Source organism: Papio anubis, unplaced genomic scaffold (genome assembly GCF_008728515.1).
Source record: "Papio anubis isolate 15944 unplaced genomic scaffold, Panubis1.0 scaffold211, whole genome shotgun sequence".
Classification (NCBI taxonomy): domain Eukaryota; kingdom Metazoa; phylum Chordata; class Mammalia; order Primates; family Cercopithecidae; genus Papio; species Papio anubis.
The window spans coordinates 128,263-140,911 of record NW_022162143.1 but is presented as its reverse complement, the minus strand read 5'-3'; the positions used below and the strand labels follow the sequence as shown (position 1 = coordinate 140,911).

General features: G+C 37.1%; 1 pseudogene; it reads right to left on the bottom strand.

Annotated features, from left to right (window-relative positions):
• Positions 1–2,294: 2,294 nt before the first annotated feature.
• LOC103885839 lies at positions 2,295–7,873 on the bottom strand (annotated as a pseudogene).
• Positions 7,874–12,649: the final 4,776 nt, after the last annotated feature.

Below are 12,649 nucleotides of genomic sequence, written 5' to 3'. Positions count from 1 at the left end.
CATGTATTTTTTGTAATTCCATTTAGCAGATGTTTCATAATTTCCTAAACTATTACCTGAATATACTTTGTTTTAATTGTTTCAATTAAAATAATGCTTCAGTGTTCTGCTTCAGATAATGACAATTTAACATATATTAAAATTAACTTGCCACACATAACAATTATACATTCTGGACAAAATACAAAAACAAATGTTAAGTCAAAAGAGTAATCAAAAGCAGGTAGCAACTGGAAGGAAGTTAGCCTTAAATGAGAAAACTGTACTGGTATAGTTTATTTATTTTTTTTTTGAGATGGAGTCTTGCTCTCTCGCCCAGGCTGGAAGGCAGAGGCGAGATCTCAGCTCACCGCAACCTCCACCTCCTGGGTTCAAGTGATTCTCCTGCCTCAGCCTCCTGAGTAGCTGGGATTACAGGCACATGCTGCTACGCCTGGCTAATTTTTTTTATTTAAGTAGAGATGGGGTTTCACGGTGTTGCCCAGGCTGGTCTAGAACTCCTGAGCTCAAGAAATCCACCTGCCTCGGCCTCCCAAAGTGCACTGGTAGAATCTGTTGTCTTGCTAGCTTAAAAAGGACAAAGTTTGTGGTTGCCAAGGCAGCTTAAAAGTGAAAGGCAGAATCCCAGAAAGGAAAGTGCTGCAAAATTTCTATACGAACTACACCTAATATTTGAATGACCCTAGCCTGAGGAAGACTCCAAGGTTCTTCACAAAGAGAAACAGCTGGAAGGTGAAAGGATCTGAGATGAGATTTCTGCTGCTGCCTGTCACAGAAAAAATCATGTTGGGGGTTGAATCCAGCCACATTAGATGTCTACTAAAACAAAAATTCAACACTCATCAGAGAAAAATAACAGAATCCAAAGTCTATAATACGTCACCCATAATGCCCATTACACAAGCAAAATACACTATAGTGAACGAACAGGAAAAAAAAGACCTAGAGTCAAGAGAAAAAGCAGCTCACAGACACTAAATCCTGAATGATCTAAGTGTCAGAATGATCAGACAAGGACTTCAAAGCAAGTATTATAAACATTTTCAAGTATTTAAAGGAAAATATGGTCATAATAAATGTTTGCATGGGGAAATTTCTCAGACAAATGGAAGCTATGAAAAAGAACCAAATGGAAGTTCCAGAACTTAAAAGGTATAATGTCTGAAATGAAAAATTCATTGGATGGCCTTAATTTGAGATCAGATGGCAGAAAAAGGGCCACTTACTGGAAAATCAATAGGTCTATTGAATGTGAAGAAAAGACTTTAAAAAAATAATAAACAGAGCTTCAGAAATTTAAAGTTCAATATTAAGTGGTCTAACTATGTACAATGGGAGAGGAGAGATGAGACAGAAAAATACAATATTTAATAAATGGCCAAAGTCTTTCCAAATTCTAAGAGAAACACAAATTTCTAGATCCAAGAAGTTCAGCAAATTCCAAGCAGGATAATTATAAAGAACCCACACATAGTCAAAAGGATGAAAAAACAAAGATAAAAAGCACACTGTGAAAGCAGCCAGAAAAAAGTAACATTGCATGCAGTGAAAAAGTTATATGAATGAAACCTGACTAATGATACCTGACTTCTACTGACAGTAAACTGATTTGCAGCAGAGGTACCAAAGCAATTCAAGGGACAAAAGAAAATCGTTACTACAAATTCTGATGGAGTAACTAGACACATCTGTAAACAAATGTACAAACCTCATACTACAGAAAAATTTGAGCTGAAGCTTAAAATGTCTAGAAGAAACCATAGGAGAATATGCTGATATGAGAGCGGACAAAGATTTCTTAGGGTTACAGAAGCAATAAACATTTTTTTTTCTTTTTGAGACAGAGTCCCACTTTATCACCCAGGCTGGAGTGCAGTGGTATGATCTCGGCTCACTTCAACTTCCACCTCCAGGGTTCAAGTGATTCTGCTGCCTCAGCCTCCCCAGTAGCTAGGCCACGACGCCCAGCTGATTTTTGTATTTTCAGTAGAGATGGGGTTTTGCCGTGTTGGCCATGCTGGTGTTGAACTCCTGACCTCAGGTGATCCACCCACCTCGGCCTCCCAAAGTGCTGGGATTACAAGCATGAGCCACTGTGCCCCGCTGCAATAAACATTTTTAAAAAGGCTTTGGGAGGCCAAGGCGGAAAAACTGCTTGAGGCCAGGAGTTTGAGACCAGCCTGGGCAACACGGTGAGACTCTATTTCTACAATTTTTTTTTAAAAAGCCAGGCGTGGTGGTGCATGCCTGTAGCCCTTAGCTACTCGGAGGCTGAGAATCGCTTGAGCCCAGGAGTTCAAGACTTCAGTGAGCTCTGATCATGTTACTGCACTTCAGCCAGGACAACAGAGCGAGACCGTTTCTAAAAACAAAAATAAATCAGACCCAATCAAAATAACAGTAAACTTCCATTCACTGAACTACATCAATTAAGAAGGTAAAAAAACCACCAACTAAATAAAATACTTGAAAAACATATCTGACAAAACATTTATGCCTAGAATATATAAGGAACTCCTACAACTCTGTAGTAAAAGACAGGTAACTCAATAAATAAAGAGCAAACAACTGGAATAGCTATTTCACAAAAATGTCCAAAAATGTCCAATAAACACATGAAAAGATGTTCAAGGAACCAAGCCATCAAGGAAATACAAATCAAAATCGCAATGATATACCATTAGGAGGCTTAAATTAAAAATGCCAAAGACCCAAATATTGGCAAGGATTTGAAGCAACCATAACTCTCATATATTTATGGTGGGAATGTGAAACGCAAAAGATATCAATGTAAGAATGAATAAGCACTTTGTGGCATAGTCACACAATGGAATACTACCTAGCAATTAAAAGAAAACCATACATACATAGAGGAACATGGATGAATCTAATAGATATTATACTGAGCCATATAAAACACCTAGAAAAGTTCATTCTGTATGATTTTACTTACATGAAGTTCTAGAGTAGGTAAAATTAATACATGATAAAGGAAAAATTAGAAAAAGTAGCTGTCTCAGGATGAGGCTTCCCTGCTGACTGGGAAGGATCATGTACAGACAACATAATGCAATGCTCCATTTCCCTTTTCAGGAAAGAATTCTGACCCACTGCTGGGAGTGCAGTGCAGTGCAGCACAAAGCCCTCGGTGTCTGTCAGCATTCAGTGTCTGTGCCCTTGGGTATGATTGCTTAGGCTGAAGGAAATATCACTTCTCAAGGTCATACCAATTTCCAGGGACAGCCCATATCTAGACACTAATCAACATGGGGATATTAAGGACCAGCCCCTTCCCCCAACTTGAGACAGCTTTGACTGGTCATTCTATCTTCGGAACTCTTCAGCATTGCAGTTCAACCTTCCCTCTTCCCAAGCTGTTTCCTTCCCCTCCATTCCCTTCCATAGATCATAGATCATAGAATCACAAAAGCACTCCCTAATAAACTGGTCCTTAAAATATGATTCCTGGACTAACAGTATCAGCATACCTGGGAACTAGTTAAAAATGCAGATTTCTGGGTCCCACTACAGACCTCCTGAATTGGAAAGCAGAAGCACCATTTACATGTGAAGAGCTTCCTATCAACTTTTTGTGCCCCACTCTTAAATATACTCAGATGGATAGACAACTGGAAAAAACCCTCCAATATGAAAGACAGAGAAAAAAGGGGGTGAAACCCTTACTTGGAAGAAATAACACTATGCAAAAAGAAAACAAAACTTTAATCCTCACAAAGGTTAAGGGAAGACGCTGCATTCAAGAAACACAAATTGGATACTATATACTTATATTTTTAAAGTATATTCAGAAAGTTAAAAAGAGACATCTTAGAAATTAAATCTATTTAGGCTGGCTATTTTCTCTTTGCTCTTTGAAATCACTCTCTACCCTCTGTGATAACCTAGGAAGCTGGACTTTTCACCATCAGTAGGGCTCCCTTCCTCTCTGCCAAATGTTTGTCACTGGACAGAGGTAGGGATGTAAAAGAAGAGAAAGGACCTGGTTCTTTCTGACAGGCAATGAGTTAGTGGTTTGGGTAACTGTGGTTTTTCTCGGCAGGTTTTGTAATATCTTTTTAAGTCAATAAATTGTAAGTTCCTAAAACTTTGATTAAAAATTAAATACATGAAAATTCAAGTAAATAAAATTTCAAATAACAAAACGTCAAAGTTATCAAAAAAGAAATGGAATTACCTATGAACAAAGGAGTTAGAAGAATATATTTGCAATTATCTCTCTTTTTACCATTACTCCAACTAGTTAAGAAAGCATTTTCAGCAGCTGGAAAAATATGCACAAAAATACACGTATCACTCAATAATAAACCACCAATACACATCTGAGCCTGCACTTAATAAAAGTAGGTAATATTTGACTTTTAAGTATTTCATAATTTAAATGTTCATTTATTATTTTGGGGTTTCTTAAACAATTTTATTTTATACATGTTTATTTCAACTCAAATTTTGACAGACTAAAAGACTGTATTTTGTTAGAGTCCATTTATAGGCAATTTTGCAACACTGATTTCTTGTGGGGGGAAAAAAACCCAAAACAGACAGATAGTAATTATTACGATCTGTGGAACTGAATGACCAGGAAAGCCGACCTCTTACTGCAAACCAAGCACATGGAGATAAGTCCACCAATGCAGCAGCAGCATCTTGATGATGAGTTGAATGGAGACAAAACATCTTATGTTGTGCCCAGAAGGTAGGGTAAGGCTCAAAGCTGCAAGGGGCAAAATGTTTTCATAAAGGCAAGATTCAGGTGCTGCTTGCTGCAGCACTCCATAGACACACCCTGTCTGTCCCAATGGCTTGTGACTGCCACGCGGCAACAATGAACACAATATACTCTCACTCTCACTCTCAGAGCAAGTATCTTCCCCTTATGAGAGAATGAATTCAGGCAATTCTTTACAAAAATGACAGCATTTGTTCCAAGGCACCAACAGTATAAAGCTTTTCAGAAAGTACACAGAAATAAACAGACTAAACATGGGAATTAGTTCTTAATGGTGGAATCTGTTACTACTGTAACTAGGTAAAAATAAGTTCAGATAGATTACAATCAAAATGCATATCGAATAGACTGTGCTGTGTGAGGGAATGTCTGACCAAAGAGTATTCTCATAGGCACTTTGGGTGCTGGCTGGTAAGCGCTCACAAGGGTTCTTCTCAGGGCCAGAGAAGCTGAGCATCTTATGTATTTGTAAAATCTTTCTCCAGACTTCTTGCCAAGCTTCTTCTCTGCCATCAGCTTTTTCAAGGATGGGCTGGGCTGAAATATGGGGTTCTTCGTATCTATCATGCCATCCATTCATGATGAACTTCACAGAATCCAGCCCAACGTAATCTAGAAGCTCAGATGAGCCCCTGGGGTACCTGGCTCCTAACTTCATAGCAGTGTCAGTGTTTTCCTTGGATACGTCAAGTCATTCATGCAGCTTGACTGCTTCCATGAGGTGTTGAATCCTAAGACGGCTGACAATAAACCCAGGAGTGTCCTTGCAAGAAACAGGATGCTTTACCAAGGTTTTGCTCAAGTTTACCAAAGATTCAAATGTCTTTTGGGTGGTCATTGGTGTTTTAAAGACCTCTGCAAGTTTCATCAGGGGCACTGGGTTGAGTAAACGGAGGTCAGCAAATTGGTCTTGTTTGGTGGTAGCACTGGCTATGCTTGTAATTTGCAAAGAGGAAGTGTTGCTGGCAAAGTTGTATGTTCAGCAACAAACTTGTCCAACCTCTAGGAGAGTTTGATTTTCACCTTTAGATTTTCTACAATGGCCTCTACCACCAGGTCTGTGCTATGGACTATGGATGTTGCATCTGTGCTGGTTGATATGCTGCTTAGGGTTTTCTCCACAAATTCATCATCAGCCTTAGGGTTTTCTACAAACAACTTCTTTGTCGCTTTCCTAAGGCTTTTCTCAATTCCCTCTTTATATTTTGCCAAGATGTCCTCTGTCTGGTCAAGGAACACTACTGTGTGGCTGGTCACTGCAGAAAACTGTGTGATGCTGATGACCATCATGTGCTTGATGATGATTTTTCTCGCCCAAGGATGTGGACAAGGAAGACCCCGAGTGCATTAACTGGCTGGTGATGAAAGCCATGGTGCAGTGGGGGCGACGACAGCAAGACCCAGGCAGGGAAGGCACATGTGGTGTGGGGACCAGCAGACGGGCAGCCTCTGAGGCCATTTTTTACTTTTGAATAAAACGATATTACTAATTTTATCTGCAAATAACTTTTGTTCAAATGACAAGGTATGCTCAACATTAATATTTTTCTAATTTTTAAAATTGATTATTGTTGATAATTGATAAAACAGGCATTGAACTTCCAGTTTTGCTGATTTTTAACTTTTACAAAAATTTTAATTAAATAGTATCAGTCTGGTATTTTGGTATTAGATTTTAAAAAACAAAATATCAGTACCATAATTGTGCTGTGGTATCATAACTATTACATTTATGGAACATGCTAACTACTTATCTTCTAAATCTTTCAAGATTTACATCTCAAGTCATATTGCCAGAATGTTATTGATATAAAGTAGTAGGGAAGAGGGGGAAAACACCAGCAATAAAGCAGATAAAAATTTAAGCAACAGAGATATAGCTTGAGAAAGCATATTGTGTTTTCTGTAAATCAAACTATAGAGTGAAGCTGGATAAAGCTTTCTTATCTAGGGGGGCTATACAAAAGAAATAACAAATTTTAGGAAGCATGTGTTTAAAAATTAAAACTTAGTCTAATCCTACTTTCTCACAAAGAAATACGTTACAAAAATACCATGCAATATTTCCCTTTATTCAAACAAAAACATGATACAATAAATAAATTAGCAGTCATGGGCCAAACATATACAATATATAATACAATGTAAGCAACAGTATGACAGAAAGAACATTTAGACAACTTGTTTGCTAGAAACATTTCAGAATCTGTTCCCCAATTTTAACAAATTGTTGATAAACTATTTTTTACTGCAGAAAATATTCTAGGAGACTCTCACTTATCCCTTCCAACACCACGTTTAGCCTCTATCCAAAAGTTCTATGCTATGTTTACATTTATTTGGAGTCCTCAAGTCTGAAGTCAGAGTAACTCACAATTCCTATATACTTGATTCAAATTTCTTGTGTTGTAGAAACAGAGGTATCTGTGAATACCAGATACTAGATATAACCCAAAGACAATCTGAGATAGAGGAGGTACAACTAGAAGAAGCTCTTAAATTCTATCCTTGCCAGGAAAAATCAAACTCTTAGCTTCTACTCTTATAAAATAATTAATTCTGTTAAAAACACATTGACTTCAGATCCCTTTTGCAGGTTGTGACTTGGCTCACAGTCCATCATAGCAAATCTTATTTTTACCTTATACTTGCTTATATTAAATGAAAACTATTTACTTTTACTTTTGTTTGCTCATATGCTATAAAACAAAATTTTATGTTTTTTAAAAACAATAATAGTCATAATGGTGGCTAATTCTAAAAAGGTGTAGCCAGAAAAAAAGGAAATAAAAAACACTTGGAATCACACCATGCAGACATTTAAATTCATTTACTTTGTTTTCTTAAAAATAATGGATTCTTTTGGTAAGGATGGGGAGAAATTGGAATCCTTGTACATTGCTTGTGGGAATGAACGATGGTCTGGCTGCTCTTGAAAAACCTGATATGTCTTCAGAAAGCTAAAACACAGAATTACCACTTGTCCTAACAATTCCACCCAAAGAAATAAAAATAGGAACGCAAACAAAAACCTCTACACAGATGTGCTGAATGTTCATAGTAGCACTATTCACAAAAGTCAAATGGAGGAAACAACCCAAATGACCATCGATGGATGAACGGATAAACAAAATGTGACATATTATTAAAATGAAATATTATTCAACCATAAAAAGGAATGAAGTACCGGCACATGCTACAATACGGATAAACCTTGAAAACTTTATGCTAAGTGAAAGAAGGCAGACATAAAAGGTCACATATTGTATGATTCCCTGTATACAAAATCTCCAGAATATCTACATCCAGAGAGATAGAAAGTGGATGAGTGGTTGGTTGGGGTTGGGGAAATGAAGAGTGACTGCTTAATGCACATTCCTTTTAAATGATGAAAAATGTTCTGGAACTAGATAGAGGTGATGGCTACATAACACTGTAAAGTTACTAAATGATACTGAATCGTACACTTTATGTGGTTAATTTTTATGTTATTAATTTTACCTAATAAAAAATAATTAGGATCATAAAATTAAGAAAAAACTTCCTTTAGATACTACCAGTGCCTAATCAACAGATTTCGAAGTATCAGTTCTGTTTCTCTCTGTAACCCAAGTTGCCTTTGAAATAATCATTGTTCACAGTGCTTGCCTGCTCTTATGAATTTTTAGAGACTCTAGTTTTCATGAAAGGAAATTAACCAAAGACCAATGTTTCTCAACCAGGTACTGACATTTAGGATGGCACCCTGCTTTACTTTATGGGTTCATCGAATGCATTATAAGATGTTTGGAATCATATGACGGTGTTCACTAAATGCCAGGAGTGCTTCCTAGACATTTTGACAAGCAAAATTGCCCCGCATTATTTCCACATGTTCCTAGTTGAAAGTCACTGCTCTAGAACAAAATGTCATATCCTACGTATTGTGTTACATTATAAGAAGTTCCCTAATATACGCAACTCAATGCTTTACAAACGAGTCATTTCAAAAGCTCACATGTTTTTATGTATGGAAAGTAAACTTCTTGCTTTTGACACAGGATGCTATAAAAATTTATTGATTTTATTGTTGTTCTAAACATAAAAATTAATTTCAACCAGAAGAATGAACTTTGTCATGAGGTAATTTGTGCCTGACATTTGATTACTAGATCATATTACTCAAATGAATATTCAACTTCTACTAATAACATTATTTCATTCATTGATATAATATTTTCTTTGCTTTTTAAAAGATATTATCAGGTTCCAAATATATAGGAAAGTTATAAAGAATAATATAACACCCATGTACCTGCTAGCCAGTTTGAACAAACCTGAACTTTTTCCTTAAGGAAGAAAACTTTACAGACAAAGTTCCCATGGGATCTTTTCCTATCTCATTCCACCATTCCTTTCTCAGTGGTGACCACTATCCAGAAGTTATTATTCCCATGAATGTATATACATTTACTACAAATGTTGACTATCTCTATAAACAATTTAATAGTTTTGCTTACTTCACAGGCATTAAGTTCTGCTGCATGTATCATTCTTTTTTTTAAAAACATATTTACTTAATAGGCATCAGAAGTTTATCTATTTTGGTACATTCTAGTTTATCCATTTTAACTGTTACATAGAAGTGTGGATTAAATTGTATGTCCAGACCCCTCCCCAAATTTGTATGTTGAAGCCCTAACCCCCGAGGGCTGTATCTGATGGAACAGATACAGCACTCAGAAGGAATCAACCATGCTGGCACCTTGATCTTGGACCTCAAGCCACCAGAACTGGTAAAAAATAAATTTCTATTACTTAAGCCATCAAGTCTGTGGTACTTTGTTATGGCTGCCCTAGCAAACTAATATGCACAGTATTCTACTGTTTGAACATACTGCTTTATTTATTCTTTAATAATGGGCTCTTATCCTATTTCCAGCTCTGTACTGTAACATACAACATTGTAACAAACATTTGGTATGGAGATATTGTTATTCTTATTGCAGGACTTTTTCTTGGACACATACACAAATATACGCACACACATTACAGTATGTTTATCTTCAACTTTCTGATTATTGCCAAATTGCCTTTCAAGGTAATTTTGGCCAATCTCTACTCCATCAGCTGTGTATAAGACTCATTTCTCTCTATCCTCTCCAAAATTGGTAATGACAGACTTCTGCCAATCAGATGGGTATGAAATATTTTGTTTTAAAACGCATTTATCAGTGACGTTGAACACCTTAATGTATTTACTGACTACTAAGTTTTCTTCTGTGAACTGCCTACTCATATCCTTTACCCCTTTTTTACGTGGTTGTTTTTATTATTTTATTTACTAATAGGAGCTCTTTTTATACTTTAGATACTAATCTTTTGTCAATTACTTGAGTTACAAATAACTTCTCGCCATCAGCAGCATGTTGCTTTTTTTTTAAGTGTTCATTGTCCAAGGAGAGTTTTTATGTTAATTTAGTCAAATATTTTTCTTTATGAAAAGTGCTTTTGATGTGTTTTAAAAAATCTTCCTTATTGTGAGCTCACAATGTTATTTTATTTTCTTCTAAACTTCTGCTTTTCACATTTGGGGGCTGAGTTTTTCTGGATTCTATGTGTGATGTGATCTTTTTTTTTTTTAATATAGATAATGAAATGTCCCAGTGGGCCATCCCTTCCCTTGCACACAAGGCCTATGTCTTGTTAACCTGCTTCCTAAGTCTAGCACTTTGCCTGGCACACATTAGGCAATTATAAACATGTGATCAATAAAAGGAAGGATGGAAGAAAGAGAAGGGAGAGAAAGGGAAGCAAGGCAGGGATAGGAGTGTGGAAAAAAGTATTTGGATCATGGTCTTTGATATAAACTATATATTAGAACCATACAAGTCAAAAGGGTATTAAAACAGATTCAAGGGGTGGATTGCAGGAAGATGGGCTTTCCAGGATTCTGGAATGCTAGAGGTAAATATATCACTTAAGTGCATCTGGGCACTGACTCTGCTTTCTCTCCCCCAGGATGAGAATATGGCCTTGCTAGAGCTGAATTAGTTCAAAATCCAGAAAATTGTGGTGTTATAAATATCACTTATTAAGTCTTTGCAGAATGTTCAAGAAAGCCTAGGTACAAACGGGGAATGATACATTCAGAAATTGATACAGCAATGCTAGCTGAACCTTTCCCGTAGGGACAGTGGCTACATGTACCACAGGAACCTAAAGAGATGGGAAAACTTTTTGTTGTTGTTGTTGTTTTGTTTTGTTTTTTTTTTTTTTGAGACGGAGTCTCGCTCTCTCGCCCAGGCTGCAGTGCAGTGACTGGATCGCAGCTCACTGCAAGCTCCGCCTCCCGGGTTTACGCCATTCTCCTGCCTCAGCCTCCCGAGTAGCTGGGACTACAGGCGCCCGCCACCTCGCCCGGCTAGTTTTTCGTATTTTCAGTAGAGACGGGGTTTCACCGTGTTAGCCAGGATGGTCTCGATCTCCTGACCTCGTGATCCGCCCGTCTCGGCCTCCCAAAGTGCTGGGATTACAGGCTTGAGCCACCGCGCCCGGCCAGCCTTTTTTAGATATACTGTATTTGCTACTATTCAGAATAGTCATTTGGTTTCTATATTCTTAACTAAATAATTTAGGAGCATACAACAGGTGGGTAATAGTCTCTTCCCAACAATCCCTAACCTGAAGTTCAAAGGCGGAGTGCCATAGTGGAGGGTATAAAGAAACAGAAGAATGGGACCTGGAATGACTTTTGCCTCAGACGCCCTCAAAAGAAAAACATCTCTCCCTAGAGCAACATTATATCTAGTTCACTATAGTCAAGGAAGTATGTTCCATTAGAGAAAAAGGGGCTTAGCCTCCCAGTGTAAGTACACACCACCACCTACAAAGTATTCTTGCTGAAATACTGAAACATATCTCTACTTAACTACCAATTTATAGTAATAAAGGGGAAGAGGAATATGCTACATAGCACCATGAAGATAAAATCAGCAAATCCAGACTGTGGGAAACTCCATAGGACAAAGGATCCAATTTCTTCAACAAATAAAAAACTTCAAGAATTTTTTAAAGGGATCTAGAGTTTAAGAGATATCCACCAGTACCTATAAGGACACTGATTCAAACAAACTGTAAATGTGATATGATGTCTGGGATTCTCTTCAAAATAACCAATGAAGAGTTACAGACAAATAAGATTATGAAACTAATTGTTAAAGTTGAATAACAAAGACCTGAGAGTTCAATGTCTTTTCTCTCCTTTTGTATACATTCAAAACATATTACAATGAAAAGTTAAAAGAGGGGGCTGGGTGTGGTGGCTTATGCTTATAACCCAGCACTTTGGGAGGTCAAGATGGGAGGATCACTTGAGGCCAGGAGTTCAAGACCAGCCTGGTCAACATAGGAAGACCCCATCTCTGACAAAGAAAAAAAAGTTAAAAGAGGGGAAGGACTTAGCAGATCCTTTTAAAAGGAAAAGCAAATAAACCACGTAGGACCTACAGCTAAGAGACTAGAGCCTGAGATCTAAAAACCTTCTGATGTTGATTTAAACTGTGAAAAACTTAAAATATACAAGAGAAGGCTGTAAATCAAAGATTCAGTCACTATAACCAGTCTACTGAGTCACTGTTAATCAGTATTTACTTATGCTACCATTGAGTGATACTGAAAGATTATTATTTGAAAGCGTAGAATATGACGACTCATTTTTGCTTTCCAATGAGTTATTTTCCTTTTTTGCTGTCCTTCCACGTATTGGTATCTTTCCTTATGTGATTGCTGGTTGCTCCAAATACTGAATTTTACCTTTGTAATATTTAAAAAATAGCTAATTTGCTCTAACAGGATTGTAAAAATACATATTTTGGGAAGGCAGAGTACTGAACAAATTGTGCTGCTCTCTTTAGTCTCAAT